Raw genomic sequence first — 5,938 nt, forward strand, 5'->3', positions numbered from 1 at the left:
TCTCTTTATTTTTTTATTACAGGGCGGGGAAGGACAGCTCTGTGCCTTTGTAGAAAAGTAAAAAGAAAAAAAAACTATGTGGACACACACACACACACACACACACACACACACACACACACACACACACACACACACACGAGAGATAAGACAACCCACCCAAAAGAATATTGAGAAAATAGTTACTTCTTTTTCTCTTCCCATCTTTTCTTCCCCTCGTTCCTCTTTTCCTCCCAAAAATCACCAGGACGGCGGGGGAGAGCGGGTAAGTTCTCCCCTCGAGGCTCCAGGATTTAGGGGGTCACGCGGCGAGGTCAACGATGCCCCTGTGACCTCCGGCAGGGTGAGGAAGGTCAGCGGTGTGCCTTGTTTTTTTGTTGTTATTGGTGATGGTGGTGGTGGTGGTGGTGGTGGTGGTGGCGGCGGTGGCTTTGTTGTTGTTGGTGTTGGTGTTATTATTGTTGTTGTTGTTGATGTTGTTATTATTATTATTATTATTATTATTATTATTATTATTATTGTGGTTGTTGTTGTTGTTGCCGTTGTTGTTGTCGTTGTTGCTGTCATTATTATTTTAGTAGTAGTAGTAGTAGTAGCAGTAGTAGTAGTAGTATCATTACTACTACTACTACTACTACTAAACACACACACACACACACACACACACACACACACACACACACACACATAAACATAAACACTCCGGAAAACGGCCCTGTCTGCTTTCATTGTTGCTGTCATTGTTCTTGCTGCTGCTGCTGCTGTTGTTGTTATTGTTGTTGTTGTTGTTGTTGCTGCCTCACTGAAGCAATTGTTGTGATATGGCTGCTTGAATGCCTCTTCCTCTCTCCCCTTCCTCTCCTCTCCTCCAGTCCTCACCTCTCTCCTCTCCCTTTCTCCCATCGCTGTTGCTTGCTCAAGAGGAAGATACCAAGAAAGAAGAGTAAAGAAGAATGAGAAAGAGGAGAGAAAGGAAGAATGGGAAAATGGTGCTTTTTGTTGGGATAGGCAGAGGGAGAGGTAGAGGGAGAAAAGGTAGAATCTGGGGAGAAGGGAGAAGGAGGAAGGGGGGATGGGGAGAAGGGAGAGGGAGGGAATGGGGAGAAGGGAGAAGGAGGGAATGGGGAGAAGGGAGAGGGAGGGGATGGGGAGGAGGGAGAGGGAGGGGATGGGGAGAAGGGAGAGGGAGGGGATGGGGAGAAGGGAGAGGGAGGGGGATGGGGAGAAGAGGTAAAGAGTGCACTGTGCTAGTAACGTTTGTGTCTGTGAAGAAAACGAGAAGAGTAGATGACTGAGGATAATCTTGCCGCGTGTGTTGTTGGTCACGTGTTGCCAGAGGAGGAGGAGGAGGAGGAGGGGGAGGAGGAGGAGGAGGAGGAGAACGAATAAAAAGAAAAACTTATGATTACTAGAAAATTTAGGGGAATCAAGAAGGAAAAAGTGTATGAACGAGTAGGAAAGTAAGAGGATTAAGTGGAAAGAAGAAAGAACTGAAAAAAATGGAGATCGAAGAGGAGGACGAAGAGAAGGAGGAGGAGGAAGAGGAGGAAGAGTAATAAAAAAGAAGTTTTGAAATCACAATTTATTTTTACACTTCAACAATCAACCAATTAATTTCAACAACTTCTCCATTTCCTCTCCCCACTACCACCCCCACCACCACCATTACAACACCCCCAACAACTCCCCTCTACACTTCCACTTCCTTTTCCTAGTCCTCATCCTTTTCCCCTCCAACTTCCCCCACCATCACTCAAGCGCAAATCTACCCATACATTTCCCCTTTCTTTCCCCCTTCTCTGCTTCCCTCATTTCCACCCCAACTCCCCCCACCTCCCGTTTTCTTTCTTTATCACAATTTCGCCCTTCGCCTACATTATTTATCTTTTTTTTTCTTGCGTTTTATTCTCGTCTTTCCCTTTGTTCAAGTTTTTTTATTATTTTCGTCACATTTATCTTTGCTCCGTTCGTGTCAGAGAGAGAGAGAGAGAGAGAGAGAGAGAGAGAGAGAGAGAGAGAGAGAGAGAGATTGACATACCTCACACTTCCTCCTTTCCCGACCTTCTCTTCATATCACTTGTCGAAGCGAAGGAAGAAGAGGAGAAGGAGGAGAAGGAAGAAGAAGAAGAAGAATGAGAAGAGGAGATGGAGAAATATGAAGAAAAGGAAAGAGAAGTGTCGAAAGAAAAAGAAAACAAGATAGTGTAGGAGATAGAGGAAGGAAAAACGAGAGAAAAAAGGGAATAGCAAGTTTAAAAGGATAAAGAAAATGCGAAGGATGTTTATTGTCAAGATGAAAGAGAACAAAGTGAGAGAGAGAGAGAGAGAGAGAGAGAGAGAGAGAGAGAGAGAGAGAGAGAGAGAGAGAGAGAGAGAGAATGAAGAGGAGGATATGATGGAAAAGGAATTAAAAAAAAGTACGTTACAATACAATACTAAACAACAACAACAACGCCACCACTGTACTGACGCACCTCTACCACAGTGAAAAGGCTCTAGCTGAAGTGACATGAAATTTCAAGAGTTTTTTACGTTTCTAGCGGCAGATTAACGAGATTTCTTTACAATTAACGGAAGAACCACTCTTGAGAACATGGCCAATCATCTTTGTGGCCTTGGAGAGTCGTCGTGGTGGGAGAGCAAAGTGTTTCGGGCCCCAGGACAGCAACACACAAGCACAACAAAGCTTGATGACCTCCCCAGTACGCAACGACCCACTGTTACGCTGAGGGCAGTGGACAGAACAATAGCGTAGGTTAGCCAGCATTAGTTCGTGACGCCATCCTTATCCTTGGCGCTCCGTTGGGACAGAGAGAGAGAGAGAGAGAGAGAGAGAGAGAGAGAGAGAGAGAGAGAGAGAGAGAGAGAGAGAGACTAACCTCATATCTTGGGTTACCGTATTTCTCAAGTCTAATCACCACCACCACCACCACCACCGCCTCCCGCCCTAAGCAAGGAGGTGCATTGCCCAAGACACGCTTCAGGTCTTCATGGCTAGCGGATCCGGGCAACCTTGGGGGCGTGGCCTTGTGTATACATGTGTGGGGAGTGGGGAGAACGTCACGGCGGCGAGGGAAGGGGAAGGAAGGGTAGGATAAGGTAAGGAGAGAGAGATACAAACACACACACACACACACACACAGGAATCGTCGATAAAAGATGATTATTCCAGATGATTATTCCAGCAAAAAATATCATCTGCAATTCAAGGACTAAGATGATGATGAGGGTGACAATGAAGGGCGCGAGGTTAACACATGTAACACGCCTCGGAGCACTTGCCATCACTTTTGAATCATCTTCCCTCTTACCTGACGTACAAAGGAAGACTAGAATACCTGCACATTCACACCTGGGAGAGGCAAAGGTAAAGGGTGAGGTGAAGGAGGAGGAAGAGGAAGAGGGGGAGGAAGAAAGAGGAGCAGGTGTGAGAGCTCCGCCAGTAAATAGAGGTAAAGGTTTGTCGTTTTCTCGTCTGGATGCTTCCCACCTGAGCAGGTAAAGGACTTAAGAGCACAAGAAAATTAGGAATAGAAAAGGCAATATCTCTCTCTCTCTCTCTCTCTCTCTCTCTCTCTCTCTCTCTCTCTCTCTCTCTCTCTCTCTCTCTCTCTCTCTCTCTCTCTCTCTCTCTCTCTCTCTCTCTCTCTCTCTCTCTCTCTCTCTCTCTCTTTTTATCAAATATTTACAGAAATGCTTAAAATTCCACGTTGAGTATGGAATTATCTAAAAAGCCTATGATAGTATTATTTACAGGAATAACTCTATACATACTTAACATATAGATAATAATGCTAATACAATAATACAATAAAATAATAAAAAATTTAAATTCTCTCTCTCTCTCTCTCTCTCTCTCTCTCTCTCTCTCTCTCTCTCTCTCTCTCTCTCTCTCTCTCTCTCTCTCTCTCTCTCTCTCTCTCTCTCTCTCTCTCTCTCTCTCTCTCTCTCTGATCCAAAAATCACGTGTAACATTCACGTGATTCATCTCCTCCCTCGCCTCCTTACCCTCCCTCACTACCCTCACACCCCCGTTATCTCCTTTGTCATACATCTCTTTTACCTCCCTTTCATTTCAGTGCTTATCCTTTCTTCTATTCTTCGCCCCCTGCTCATGTCTCTTCTTCTGATTGTGTTTATGATCCTTCTTTTCTTTCCTAAGCACCTGTTGTTTTCTTTCCTTTTCATCCTCTTCTTTATCTGCCGCTCTTTCCTCCCTTTCTCTCTCTTTTTCCATTTATACATGTTTGTTCGTCCTTTCTGTTACATCTGTTCATCTGTTCCCTAGTTTTCTCGTAACTATGTATATTTTTTGCTAGTATCATCTTTCTTTACATAAATGGAAGGAGAGTGAAATAAAAAATATAAAAAAATTTGGACGTGAGGTGAGGTTGATTGAGACAGGTATGTTTGGGCTTCGTCCCTCTGCTCCAGGTGTTCTCTTCACACGTGACCTCATATCCTACTTTCTCGCATCCCATCCCCCGTTGAAGCACCACGCGGGTCGAGAGAGAAAAACAGCGTGTCGAGATGCAACTGTGTGTAGGAAAGGGGGAAAAACACTGATTTATGAAAGGTTTTGTTAAGAGTCGTCATTTTCTCTCTCTCTCTCTCTCTCTCTCTCTCTCTCTCTCTCTCTCTCTCTCTCTCTCTCTCTCTCTCTCTCTCTCTCTCTCTCTCTCTCTCTCTCCTCCTCCATTTTTATCCATTTTTCTTAATCCTTTCATCACTTTTAGCAAGTCCTTTTTTTCACTTTTCAACGCTCTGTTAGTTTTATTCACATTTTGTCTCCTACTTTCACTCATTTTTTCATCACCTTCTTACTTTCACTGAGTCCCCCCATAGTCTTACTCTTTTGTTCACTTCTTTTTTTCAACGCCTTCTTTGTCTTTCGTTCATTCTTTCCTACAATTCCGTATCCCTTTCATTTTTTTTCAGTCTCCTTTTATTTATTTTTCTTTATTATTCTGTTATTTTCTGACACTATCTTACACTTTCATCAACTTTTTTTTTCCCCGGGCTCTTGTTCTTTTCTTCACTTTTCAGCAATGTGACTTTTTTTTTTTTTTTTTTTTTTGTTAACTGTTCCAACACTTTCTTTCACTTACGTCTAACACACTCTTACTTTTTTCATTGACTTCTAAGGATCTCAAACTTTCACTTCTCAACAGTCTCTTACTCCCTTCACTTTCTCCTTACCTTACTCCTGCTTTTTACTTTTCTAACAGGCTCATAACTTTTCACTTGTATTTTACCAACACTTCATTACTCTTTCCTTCTTTTCCAACTGTTTTCTTACTCTTATTTTGTTCTTACTCTTAGTCCTTTTTTTTTTTCCAACTTCCTCTCACCCTTTCATTCTTGCAAAAAAATACAAACTAGCAACATTGGAAAAACGTAAAAGTTGATCTGGTTCTTTATTTCTCATCGCGGAGGGAAATAAAAAAACACACAATATAAAACCACTCGTAAGACACTAAAAAAAAAGTGCAAATCATCGTGACTCAGCAAATTTCGCGGCGTGAAGATGATCGAGAAGGTTGTCTTTTTTTTGTTCTCCTTTGTGCTGCACCGCTAGGAACCCTTGATGGTGTGCTCACAATGCGTTCATTTTTATAGTGGATGATGATAATGGTAGTGACTGTGTCTTTGTGGCAATGGTTGTGGTGGTGGTGGTGCTACAAGGAGAGGGTGGTGATGGTGGTGGTGGTCACGCTTCATTATTTAGGACAAACGGTATATAATTCTCTCTCTCTCTCTCTCTCTCTCTCTCTCTCTCTCTCTCTCTCTCTCTCTCTCTCTCTCTCTCTCTCTCTCTCTCTCTCTCCTCTCGTTTGTCATGTCACGTTTTCTAGTTATTTCGTCCTCTAATTGTTGTGAGTCCGCCAGCTGACCTGAATAACAACAAAAACAACAACAACAAGTATAATAATGATAA

This window comes from Scylla paramamosain, chromosome 24 (assembly GCF_035594125.1).
Source record: "Scylla paramamosain isolate STU-SP2022 chromosome 24, ASM3559412v1, whole genome shotgun sequence".
NCBI classification, from domain to species: domain Eukaryota; kingdom Metazoa; phylum Arthropoda; class Malacostraca; order Decapoda; family Portunidae; genus Scylla; species Scylla paramamosain.